This window comes from Martes martes (assembly GCF_963455335.1).
Source record: "Martes martes genome assembly, chromosome: 14".
NCBI lineage: Eukaryota > Metazoa > Chordata > Mammalia > Carnivora > Mustelidae > Martes > Martes martes.
In genome coordinates, this window is record NC_137902.1 from 82,793,405 (window position 1) to 82,806,686 (window position 13,282).

Genomic DNA, 13,282 nt, shown 5'->3' on the forward strand with positions numbered 1-13,282 from the left:
TCAGATTGGAGAAACATTACGGATGTTGTAGCATGTCAAGATGTTTCTCATTTTTGTGGATGTGTGCTCATGAAAATAAATCCCAGCCACCAGGATCTGTTCCTAATTAAGGAAACAAGTATGAGAATGTAATGTGTACGTTCTTCCCCGGGAGTCATTGAGCTTTATGGACTGTCTTTGCTACTCTTCTGGAATCGTTAAATAACAATTTAACTAGCCTATGCCTTTAACCTTTATGGGCTCAGATGATGCCATTGGCTAAAATGCTTGTCCTTTAAGAGATACGGAGATGGGATGCTTTGCCGAGTTCTGCTCTGCGGGGCAGGGAAGGGACTGTGGGATTTGTTCTAAAGCTTGCAAAGCAAGTTCTTCCAACCATTTACTGCCTATTTCCCTGCCTCCGGTGCCGTAGACACAGGGAGGAACCATGAGAAAGGTGGGCCGTAGAGAGTGTGGGGTAAGGAGGGCGTGCAGGAAGGAGCACCCTCCAAAGAAATGTTTCCCCTCCTTAGAAAGTAGGACACTCATCTGGGTCAGGTGCTCTGCTCCGAGTCCGTCCTCCCCTTCTCCCGTGGGTGCTCGGGCAGGTTTCAGCATCTCCCTGTTGACCTTATCCAGCTAACATTTTTAGCCGCGAGCACCGCACACACCACATGTCCCACTGGGGTGCTGGTCGGCAGTTCGGAGGTAAAGGAACTTGGGCATCCGTGGAAAGACGCCCCTTGAGAACGCGGCTCTACAGCTTATCCCACTACCTGACTTCCAGTAAACATTCGCCGTCTGCCTCCTTAGCAGTAGAGCTGAAGGAGGGGTACCCCCCCCTGGAGTCAGGGTGTGGATTTTATTAAGCACAGAGGTAAATCCCCTACCTAGTGGGCAGTCAGCAAACACTTGTTCCCTTCGCTTCCTGCTGCTTCTGGTCTTCGATCTCCTCTTCGTCGGACGGCGTGAACGGTCCTGCCCAGGACTCATTCATTTCCCTCCACGCCAGCCCCTCCTGCTGGGTACCCAGCGCAGAGAACGGTCCATCACCCGCCTGGACGGGCCCTTGCACCTGGCTGCCCGGGTGGCACATAAGCTCCCCTCCCCCAGCCCTCGCCTCCTGCTCTGGGTCACCGAGTCCTGCCAGGCTGGCCTCTTGGGTGCCCTTGAGCCCTCCCACCTGCCCCTGCCCCTGCGGGTCTCTCTCCTCTCTCGCTGAACCACCATAAGAGCAGATTTTTGTGTTTTTCTGTCTTGTGTCACCCTTCCACTCCACTCTCCGGGTGGTCTTGAGTGAGCCCCGTAAAGTACAAATTTGGTCATCCCCATCGTCCTACGGATAAAGCCCAAACGCCTTACCGTGGCTCCTGCACTCTTCCATGTGGCCTCTGTGTGTCCTTCAGTGTCACCTGTCATCACCCTGCCACCCTCCTACTCACTTGTGCTGATTTTCTTATATTTCCCAACGCCACTGTGTGTTTTTTCCTGTGGAGAGCCTAGTGGAGACAGGGGAGTGGTCAAGGGTTGTTACCCGGGGAAGTATCCAGGTGAGCCATGGAAAATGACTGACAGTAGATCACGTTGACCTGGAGAGATGGCGGTTTCCTGTGGCTCAACCCAATATTTAGGGATTTGGAGTCACTTCGGGAGGGTCAGATGCTCTGGCCGGAGCCTGGCTGTGTCCTCCCGGTGGCACACTCCCTCTCGCCATTCCCCCTTGCATGTGCCCCAGTGGCCGCTCCCGGCTCCGCCCCCAATGGCCCCACATCTGTCTCTGTCTTTTCACCCTTCATGCTATAGCTGCCCCCTCTTCGGAGCCTCCCATGACTCCCCAAGACTGAGAAATGTGCTTGCTCTGAATTCTTTTCACTTTCAAAATGCAGAATGAGAGATACTGGTCATGTCTGTCTTGTGCAGCGTGTATCCTCTTGATTTGATGGTACAGAGCAGTGTAAGGGTATCCAACAAACGGTGAGTTCATGGTCGAGTGAATGCAACTAATTCATAGCCCCCCACTCCAGTCCCTTCTTGCATCATCTTCTGCCTCCCTCCCTGCCCTTCTGGTCATGCGGCTGCTTGAGTCGCATACATTCATCACTCAGGGTCCGCCAACATCCTCAAATGACCAGAGTGGCGGCTGACCCACCCTACAGCCGACTTCCTGAGGGCAGTTTCCTTTGCTCTTTGAAGCTGTAAGAGATCTGGTGCAGATGTGCTTGAACTGGTGTGGTAGAAACACTGGGGTAGGAGGGAAGGCAGTGGACGGGAGACAGAGTTGCAGACAGAGGCTAGGTGAGCCTTAAGGTGTGTGCAGGGAGCTTTACCGCTGCCTCAGAGCGGGAGGCCAGACTGGATGCCATGGGAAGGATGGAAACAGTCAGGCCCCCCCCCCCGCCCCCGCCACCCACGATAGAACCGTCCTCCCTACTGGCCCAGGGAGCAAGGGTTGCGTGATCCCATCACAGTCCCTGTTCTTCCACGAGAACCAACATCTTAAAACACAAACCCTGTTTTTTTGCACCGAAGAGTTTGCATCACGCTGGGGGCTCAGTGAATACTGCGGGATATTGACCAGAGCAAGGCGAGAGGCCGGTGGAAGTCTTTGTTGCTTACTCGCACCGTCTGTGGCCTCTCTCGGTCTTCCGGGGATTTCAAAGGAAGTGTCTGAGAACTGAAAAGAATGTTCATTTCCCCCTTTGAGTGTACGGAGGACACAATTTATGATCCGTGCTTTAGCGAGATTTGGATCGGGCCGGTCATGATTTGGGAGACAAATCTAAGGGACGGCAGTATCTTTGTTACTATCTCAGCGCACACTGAGACAGGCCGGTGGACTCAACGTCCCACTCTCCATCAAGAAAGCCAAGTGAATTAGGAAGTTGGGAAGCATCTGATCCTATCAGCAGTGCGGGGATACCAGCACGGGACAAAACAGAGCAGGCAAACATTCAACACGGGCTTTTAGTCTCTATTTAAACAAAGATTTGCCTTTTAACAGTCTGAGTTCAATTAAAAAAAAAAAAGGAGAAAAGAAATTCTCTTCTGAATTTGAATGTTTATAAAAATTCACAAAGTTTTTTTTCAAAACTTGTTTTTTGATCGTGGTTTTATTTGCTCTGTAACTATGTTAAAGCTGGAAAATAGTGAAGGCGCTTAAATCATTATGTTGTTTTACACCTTTAAGATACCTAGTCAGTCGAGTGTAATTGTCAACAGATAAGTAGTAAAATCATGTATCTGTAAATGACACCCATAAACTCCATTTCATTTAACACACATGAGCATAATATAGACATATATATAAATATACATGAACATGTACACACACATATGTAAACACACAAATTTGCAATGGAAAAATAAACACATTTCTTAGTTTTTCTATTTATTTTGAAAATTCTCCTTTAGCGACAATGCATTGACTGGAAGTCTATGACCCAGAGGAAGGTCACGTTCTCGCCTTTAATATCTAACCTTCCTATCGGGATGACGCAGGTGCTGGGGAGAATATGGCTGACCACTTCTCTATGTCCGCGAAAGGCAGAGACACTAACACCTCTGGCAAATACACCTTGTTCCCCAGAAGAAAACGAACTGAGTAAAAAAAAATAAATAAATAATAGTCTGAGTTATAAGTCGGATACATGTATGTCCCTGTTTCTCCTTCTCCAGACAAGACACTACTTGAGGATTTTTCCTTGCTCAGCTTTTCCCAGGACGTTCCTCCTTCCTTCTCTTTGCAGGACGGGCAGGAGGGTGGCTGCCCCCAGGATCACAGGGCCAGGCCCAGTCCCTTACGGCTTTCTTCTCCGTTCCCACGGCCACCGCCTCCGACTCGGGAGCCCTCCCTCCCCAGCCCCTGGGTGCACCTTTCTCCTCGCGGCTCAGCACGATACTCCTTCTCTCTAAAGCTTTATGGCCTCCTCCTGCTTCCTTCTTGGCACCCGCAGTGGGAGCAACTTAGGACAATTCGTTACAACGGTTTCTGTCTGATTCTATTAGACTGTGAGGTCCTGGAGAATGGCTTCCGTGCCGTACGTGTTCTGTATTCCAAGGGGCTGGCACGCTGTGTGGCATGTGGTAAACATCCAGGAAAATTACAGTGGGTGCAGGAATGAATGGCTAAATAGCAATTGTATCTTGATACTTTATTTTCAACTATTAGATGCAAAAAGTCAAGGCAGCCTAAGGAGGTACAATGCCCCAGAAATCCTTTTGTCTTGCCATCAGATCTTAATGGTATATACCAGAATAGAACAACAACAACAGATCTACTCTCCAAGAGCTTTCCTCACTTTTCCTTACTCCCTCGGGGTTATTGTCTCCAGAGGTTGAGAGTTAAGGGTGCTATTTTAGGCTGGCCGATTTTCCCTTGTGGCCAAATCTTGCTTTAATTTCCTTTGTCTCCATTATTACATCTTCTCTGTTAGCTGTCTTACCCAAAGACTCAAAAGAAATATTCAAAAGTTGTATAGATGGGTCGCATCTTTTACCGACCATATGTTCTCTCTCTAAGCTTTGTGCCGGAGAAAGTCATTGTTGTCCAATGGCAAACCTGTGTCCCTGGCTGGTGTACACCAAGCCCTCCGCCCTATGGCTGCGGCACAGTGGTTCCATTTAACCTCGTGGAATCTCTCGTATGCATGACTAATGGGAAACTGCCTCTTTCTTCTAGCCTCTTCGGGTTCTTTTGCTACTTTTTTTTTTTTTCCCCTGCAGTTGACTATGAAAACTTTGTCAGTATGGTTCCCGGGATTATCGGTTACTTTTGTTTCCTCGTGCTCTTCCATATTTTTTCTTAAATGCTCCCCCCCTTTGGAGTATGTATCATACTTTTGTAATCAGAAAACAGAAAAACCATTGAAATTTGTTTTGAATGTAGAAATTGTTAGCTACGTCTTGGAAGGCTTTCTCAGTTTTAGGAAGGACTGTCAGACACACACTGGTTTCATCTGAAATGTATTTTGAAATTTAGAGACTGGTTTTACACAAGGCCATCTGCTTCTTTTTTAAAAAATTAGTGATTAGGGGGCACCTGGGTGGCTCAGTGGGTTAAAGCCTCTGCTTTCGGCTCAGGTCATGGTCCCAGGGTCCTGGGATCGAGCCCCACATCAGGCTCTCTGCTCAGCAGGGAGCCTGCTTCCCTCTCTCTATGCCTGCCTCTCTGCCTACTTGTGATCTCTGTCTGTCAAATAAATAAAATCTTTAAAAAAAATTAGTGATTAGTTTCTAATTATCTTGAATATTCTATATGGACGGCTTGATGGGAAGTGGTGGCTGGGAGAACTCTGTCTGCTAACAAAAAGCCAGAGGTGAGCAGGGAGGGAGAAGTCCTGTTGGTTTCCTATCTGGACCCCTGACGACCTCTCAGCTTGCTTGTGTGGACGGCTTCGGTTTCACGTCAGAAGTCAGGAGAAGCTTTGAGTCAGACAGCTCCCTGGAGTTGGGAGTACCCGTCTGGCAAAATGGCACTGACCTTCTGTGTAAGGCAGCGTGCGGAAGATGCTCTCAGGCGTGCCTCAGAGACCAAGGTCTGTTCCCCCACCCACGGCTGCCAGAGCCTGTCTGTCATGGCCAAGGGCAAGAGCTGATGACCGACCGACTGCCCACAATCCAATGAGGATGGGAATCCCAGCTGAAGACGGGGCCCTTGTTTCTACCCACTGCACACACAAGCATCCACTTGGGTGTGGGAAGCACGTTTTAGAACTCGATTTTACGTTTTCATTTTACCCACTTAACTTTTGTCTTTGAAAGCAGTCTTGTCCTTGGACTGTTTTATATGTACGTAGTGCTATGTGTATACAAGTTCTGAAACAAATACTATAGTGCCTGCTCATGCTTGCATTATATGAAGTATCAGAGACAGGGCCCAAAATAATATTCCTTTACTTCTATTATTTTTTTAAATTTAATTTTATTTTTTTTCCAGTGTTCCAAGATTCACTGTTTATGCACCACACCCAGTGCTCCATGCAACACGTGCCCTCCTTAATACCCACCATCAGGCTCACCCATTCCCCCCACTCCCAGAGGTCACATTGGGTAGACGTCCACCCCCTCCATCCACAAAGGAGAAAGGGAGTTAATTCTACAAGAAAAGGGGTCAGCACTGAGGCTTCCCAGAGACCATGAAAGCAGGGCATGGAGACTGAGAAGGAAGGGTCAGTATATGCAGAGAAGCGGGAATCTAAAATGTGGTGGCAGCGCGTGGGGACGTCAGGCGAGAATTCCTGAGCCTGATTCAGGTGCCTGGCCCTTAGCGGCAGAAGAGCGAAAAGCCCGAGCCCGCTTATCCTAGGGATGTGTTCCAAACCCCAGGGAGTGCCGCTAGCTCGCACGGGAGGCGTGGCAGCTGGGCGCCCTGAACAATGAATGGAATTCTTTGAGATCCCACATAGAATGCCCTTTATGCCAAATTATGCAAGGTAATTTTGAAGTTCCTGTGCACCTGGGACAATCCATTTTCAACCATATTGAACTTATTTCAAAAGCTGTTAAGGGAAATGAGTGTAAGAAATAGCAGCCGGTAGGACCCCCATCTCGGTCCAAAGGAAAGAAAAGCAGACCCCACGTGGACACCGCCATTTGTTTTTTTTCATACTTTCTCATTCTGTGGCTGACATACGCCTTCCCCCTCTCTTTCCTAACGGGCACACATCAGAGGAGGTCTCCACGATCCTCACTTCCTCATGGCGAGCTCGGTGCCTTTCTCCTTGCTTCTGCACATGGCCTTGCTTTGCCTCTGCTGTCTCAGAAAGACGGAGAGGCTCAGCTTCTTCCCTCCCCCTCCCCTGATTAGGCGTGACCCTCCTGCATCCACCTCCATTCCTCGCTGGGGGCTGTGAGTATCAGCTCGGTCTCTCTCGTTAGCAGGAGACTTCATCCCTGCCTGATGAACAGGCTCTCTGCTGGGTTGACCCGTGTCTGTCCTTTCTGATTTTCTTGGTGTAGACGTGGCCCACAGCAGTTTCTCCCTCTTCTGGCTCCTTTCTCGGCTTCTGGCTTCTCCTGCCTGCTCTTTGATCACACTGCCTGGGGACGGGAGTTTTCCTTTTTCTTTTTTTTTAAGATTTTATTTATTTGACAGACAGACAGAGATCACAAGTAGGCAGAGAGGCAGGCAGAGAGAGAGGGGAGGAAGCAGGCTCCACGCTGAGCAGAGAGCCCGACGCGGGGCTCAATCCCAGGACCCTGAGATCATGACCTGAGCCGAAGGCAGAGGCTTAACCCACTGAGCCACCCAGGAGCCCCAAGAGTTTTCCTTTTAACTGTGTGTGTCCTGCCTTCTCACCTCCATGGCCTGCTCAGGAAACACTCAGGACTTCGCCCATCAGTTGATACATTTGTAGCAAGCTCACATGTCCCTTCCAAGAACAGACAAATGGGTCCTACACACCTACACAGCTGACCCTTGAACAACACAGGCTTGAACTGTGCAAGTTCACTTATATGTGGATTTTTTTTTTAATAAATCCAGTAGAGTACTATAAATCTATTTTATCTTCCTTATGATTTTCTTTTTTAAAAATATTTTATTTATTTATTTGTCAGAGAGATAGAGAAAGAGCACAAGTAGACAGAATGGCCTACAGAGGGAGAGGAAGAAGCAGGCTCTCTGCTGGAGCAGGGAGCCCGATGTAGACTCAGTCCCAGGACCCTGTGATCATGGCCTGAGCTGAAGGCAGCTGCTTCACCAGCTGAGCCATGCAGGCATCCCTCCTTAAGATTTTCTTAGTGCTGTTTCCCCCCTCCAACGTGGGGCTTAAACTCACAACCCTGAGATCAAGACCTGAGCTGGAATCCAGAGTCTGATGCTTAACTGACTGAGCCACCCAGGCACCCCATAAAGGTAGTTTTTCTGAGAATATACTGGAAAGTCCTCATGAACACATTCATGACAAATGCAAAAGCATTCTTTATATGGCTGTTACCAACCCCTCCGGGATGCAGACTGTATTGTAAGAATATGGTATCAAATACACATAACGTACAAAATTCATGTTTATTGACTGCTTTTTTTTTTTTAAAGATTTTATTTATTTATTTGACAGAGAGAGAGATAGCAAAAGCAGAAACACAAGCAGGGGCAGTGGGAGAGGGAGAAGCAGGCCTCCCACGGATGTGGGGCTCGATCCCAGGACCCTGAGATCATGATGTGAGCTGAAGGCAGAGGCTTAACGACTGAGCCACCCAGACGCCCCATATTGACTGCTTTTGTTATCACAAAGGCTTTCAGGCAACAGTGGGCTATCAGTAGTTATGTTTTTGGGAAGTCAGAAGTCCTACATGGATTTTCAGCTGTGCATTATTCAAGGGTCGACTGTACATGAAAACTGTTATAAAAATAATTCATTATTGGATTCACCTACTTTTAAATTTTGGAGCAATTTGGCCTATTGTCTCACTTTCCAAGGGAAGCAAAGATCCCTGATCGACCTAATAGGTAATCACTGATTATTTACACTTAATTTTTAGCCTTACTTCCTCTTATACCAGAAAAACCTTAAATATATTTAAAATAATAATTCTTAAATACATAAAGACACACACATACAGAAAAAATAATACACAGGATATAATAAGATGGCATGAATTTGGGAAGAGCAGGCCAAAAAAGATGGAAAAACAAGGATAGGGAAACTACTGGTTAAATTTATATGGGATTAGAGTCTACAGCAACCTAGTTTACTATTTTAGAAATTAAACTGAGGAAGACTGATGTGTCTTTAAAATGAAGTCACGTTTTTATAAGTATCTGTAAATGATATAATTTATAATAAACCTGGTGGGTCTACACCTGCCTTACAAGTCACTACCGTACTTTCCAGCTGCGGAGAACTCTAGTAATGAATTCTTGCTCAGAAAAACCTTTTCCCCGGAAATGTTGTTATGATGAGGTTAGTTTCCCGAGCACTCAGATCAATTGCGAAAGGCCCGCACACAGTTCTTCAGGAAGAGAGAGCAGAGCTCTTGCCTCTAGAAACCCGGGTCCTCCAATCTGGTGTCTTTTCTTTGGGGCTAGAAGAAAAGCTGCCACCACCTGAGTCCCATCTGGCCACTCCACCCGGTCCATGGAGTGGGACCGGAACCCACTCTTTCCTCCTACGTGTACTGACCAGCAGCGCCCGGAAGCCAGAATTAACACAGAGGGTCTCCCTGCCCCGGAGACCGTAAAAACAATCCTCAAACATTCTCTCTCTTGATGATTATATAAATAACCTGAGACATTTCAATTTTTAAAAATTTCTCAAAATTTTTACTTTAACTGCAACATAGTTAACCGTGTAACACTAGCTTCAGGCATGCAATATAGTGACCTAACACTTCCACACAGCACCTAGTGCTTGTCATGGCCAAGTGTGCGCCCTAATCCCCATCACTTGTTTCACCCCCCCCCACTCCTCTCCCCTCTGGGAACCATGCATTTGTTTTGTTCTCTGTAGTTGAGTCTGTTTCTCGACTTGTCTGTCTCTCTTATTTTTTCCCCTTCGCTTGTTTGTTTTGTTTCTTAAATTCCACATCTGAATGAAATCCTACAGTATTTGTCTTCCTCTGACTTACTTCCCCTTTGCCTCATACGCTCTAGCTCCATCCACGGCAAGACTGCCTTCTTGTTGACGGCTGAATAATATTCCATTGTTTATACACACCATGTCTTCTTTATCCATTCATTAATTGGTGGGCATCTGGGCTGCTCCCGTATCTTGGCTGCTGTAAATAACGCTGCTAGAAACATAGAGGTGCCTGTACCCCTTTGAACCGGTGTTTTGTATTCTTTGGGTGAATACCCCGCCGTGTGATTGCTGGGTCATAAGGTCGTGTGGGCTCTGCAACCCTATTATCTGGGCTTGAGCACAGTTACTTTTGAGCTGTGGGCTGCCACTAGGTCAAGGAATCTCTCTCTCTCTCTCTCTTTTTTTTTTCCTAAGGAATCTCTTCAAGATCCAATTTTCTGTTATTAAAATGGACCAGTAGTAGAGAAAGATAAAGAATGTTGCTTATATACAGTAAGGGCTTAATAAATGCTAGTTATTATTAGCTTAGTAGCAGCCAGGGCACCATAAAAAGTATGAAACCAAAAAAATCTACATTAAAAAATTATTTTAGGGGTGCCTGGGGGGCTCAGTCAGTTAAGCATTGGACTCTTGATTTCAGCTCAGGTCATGATCTCAGGGTCACGCGATCGAGCCCTGTGTCGGGCTCTGCACTGGGTATGGAGCCTGCTCGAGATTCTCCCTCTCCCTCGGCACCTCCCCCTTCCCCCTCTGCTCATGCTCTATCTCTACACAAATAAACGAAAACAGCCTTATTTTATGAAGCCAGAAGAGAGTCCGTTATCTTCCTGGTAAAATTATGCAGAGAAGGGAGATGTTGGCTTGTAGTTAATAGCCTCCACCAAGGGTCCACCAACCTTTGCCGATCACCCAGACACAGCTGTTTTCTGCCGCTTACCCCTTACGCAGCTGCTAGCACCTCCCGGAGGGGGTGGGGAGGGAAAGCAATGAGGTGACTGTGTTCTTGTTAATGGCCGTGACAAAGGTTTAGAGTCTCCCATGGTTTCTGCGACCAAGTAGCTAGGATCCTGGAGCAAACTTCTGACTCTGGCTGTGGGGTTTTTGAGACCGAGAAAGGTCTGAGCTCCCGGGCTCCAGAGCTCAAGCTGGGAGGAACTTACCATCCCTTCTTTGATTCATGGAGCGACGAGGCACCTTGCCTTGACCCTCTGTGGACCTCATGCTACAGTCACCTCAGGGATAGCGTTTTTTGAGAAAAGCAATTCCGATATACTTGCTTCTCTCCCTCTGACATTTTCCGTCGAGCGAGCAAAAACGTTGCACTAGAGAAGGGGGTGGCAGGAGGGAAGAAGAGAAAGGATGAACAGAAGCCCTCTGGGCCTGTCCAGTGAGGGGCTCCGGAGGGGGGTGGGGGTCTTTTCACTTCTCAGTGCGGCAGGATGACTCTGGGGAGCAGAGCGACGAGGTACACGAGAAGACAGGTTTTTGATGGCCAGCACGGAGCTCAAAGAACACAGGCATACCTGCGAGGAGGTCACAGACACCTGTCAGCCCCATCTTTGTCTCTGATGCGTCCAGGCTTCATTGGACATAGCGCTGTTTCAAAGGTGGCCTGAAAAAACAAACCAACAAAGGGACGACCGTGATTTTGACTAATAGAATGGAGAACAGATAGGAGATTGATTATAATTTCAAACAGAAGGTCCTGCCAGCAGATTCTCCGGTGGTTTGCACAGCTCAAGCCAAAGTTCTTCTGCTTTCAGCATGTGATAGCATCACTCTGTCCACTGAGATCAATTAAGAAATCAACCAATTTTCAAGGAGGCTCAAGGCTTGGCCGGATGCCCAGTGATTCCTGTTTCTTGCCTCTGTTAGGCGTAGGTGGCCGAGAGGCATGACTTGTGATCACGAGGGGACACTGGACAGAGGTGATGTCCACCAGGCTCCGTGAGCCTGTGTGCCCACTGGCCCCCCAGATGGGCCCGCAGGCTTCAGGGTGTGTGCGCTTCCAGACCGCCTGTCACATTTCTAAAAAGGCGATTATAATGAATCAATAGGGAATGTCCACGCTAAGAGGATTTTTGCGAACTCAAGAGAAACCATTAGAGCTTGAGTGTTTTTGATGCCTTTTGTCAGGGAGTTGAGAAAGCTTAAAGAAAAATTAATTGCTGTATCAATGGAAACCCCAGTAGGTAGATATCCAATTTGTCATTAATTAAAACGAGAAGACTTTCAAGGATTCAGGGAAGCGTTGTCAAGATCGTACGATAGTTTAATTTGCTAACACGGTATGAACCTGTTAGCTTCAGCCGTATGATTAATACAAGCGAAACTCCTCGTGGAATTTTTCTGACGCTCCCATCCAGCGCGCAGGCATCTCTAAGACTCCGCTCCGTGTCCTTATCCCGCGGAGAGCGCGAGATGCTGGGTCTGCAGCAGACCTGGCAAGCGTAGGTGAGACAAAATACGACACACAGCGTTTTCTGTGACCTATTTTGCTCCCTGTCCCTCCCCAGCCGGCCACCCCCCAGCCAGCCGCAGTCATGCAACAGCTGTGTGCACGCGTCAGCTGGAAAGCCGCAAGCGGCAGACACTTTTCGGGGCTCGCTGCCTCTCATTATCTCCGGGAGCTCACACCAGGACCGGCTCTAAATCCCTTATCACAACTGCCTCAGGCGGAAAGCAGGGGTTTTTTTTTGTTTTTTTTTCCCCCTCTGTTGCTGCTGATGTAAAGATGACATTTCTTGAGCCGGGAGAATTTTATTGTGACGGTATTGTGTGCTAAGCCTCAGAAGATAATTCTCTAGCTCCCATTCATCACAAAAATGGGGTCTTTTCATTATGCTTCTGAAAAAAAAAAACAAAACAAAAACAAAAAACCCTGAAGAAATTGTGAAATTATTCCTTGGCCTACGGAGGTGAAGAGAATCACCGAGATGATGACTTGTGGCAGTTACAAAAGCAATTTGACAGAGTGATTTCCTCTATTATTCTAGAAACGGAAAAATAAGCGAAACGCCCTGCTTGGTTAGATGCGTTGTGCTGGTGTAGATGGGTCACAGGCTACACCTCTCTATTCTGTCGGTGAACTCAAGCCTGTCTCTTTTGGTTGACGCTCTGTCTCTAGAATGTTCTCGGCGTATCGCCATGCAGTGTAGTTTACTTTCGTTTCGATGATAGCGTTTGTCTGCTCTTGTAGTTACAGGATGGAAATTGTTCTAGAGTGGTGCTTCATGTGGGTTATCGGAGCACGAAAGGGGAATGTGTTTCTGTAGGTTTGCCTTGCCCCTCTGCTTGTGGGAGGGGCAGGGCCTGGTGGGAGGTATGCGTTACCTGATTCTGGAAGTGTCTGTGAATGCTCTGCACTAGAAGGGTTTAGTCAAGTGTAACTGTATGCTTCAGAATGAATTTGGTCCCACTTTGTTTTCCAGGTTGTCAGCATTTAGACCCTTCTAGAGGAGCTGCGCGATGGGAGCATGGCTTCGTCCCAGGCTGCTTTAGTCTATCTGGGAGGAAGGAGTCTTCTCTAAGAGTCGGTGGGGCAGTACCCACAGACAGATTCACACCCTGAGGAATGGTCTTGCGAGAGCAAATTGGCCACTCATTTGGCTTTGGTCTCTGTCCCTCCCTGTGACTGCTGATAACAGCCACAGGACCTCAGGACATGAGGATTTGGGAGGTGGATAAGGAAAATGGTGACTGACGTACCAGCCAGTTGCTGTCACAGGCAACGCTCACCACCTGAGCCCAAGAGTCAGAGAATAGTCTGGCTGTAAGATTTA

The 13,282-nt window shown here is 47.7% G+C and overlaps 1 protein-coding gene across 1 annotated transcript in view; it reads left to right on the forward strand.

Moving 5' to 3' along the window:
* DISC1 (DISC1 scaffold protein) overlaps positions 1–13,282 on the forward strand; it is a gene marked incomplete at its 5' end in the record, with an annotated part of 362,504 nt that overhangs the window by 288,004 nt on the left and 61,218 nt on the right. The window lies entirely within an intron of this gene.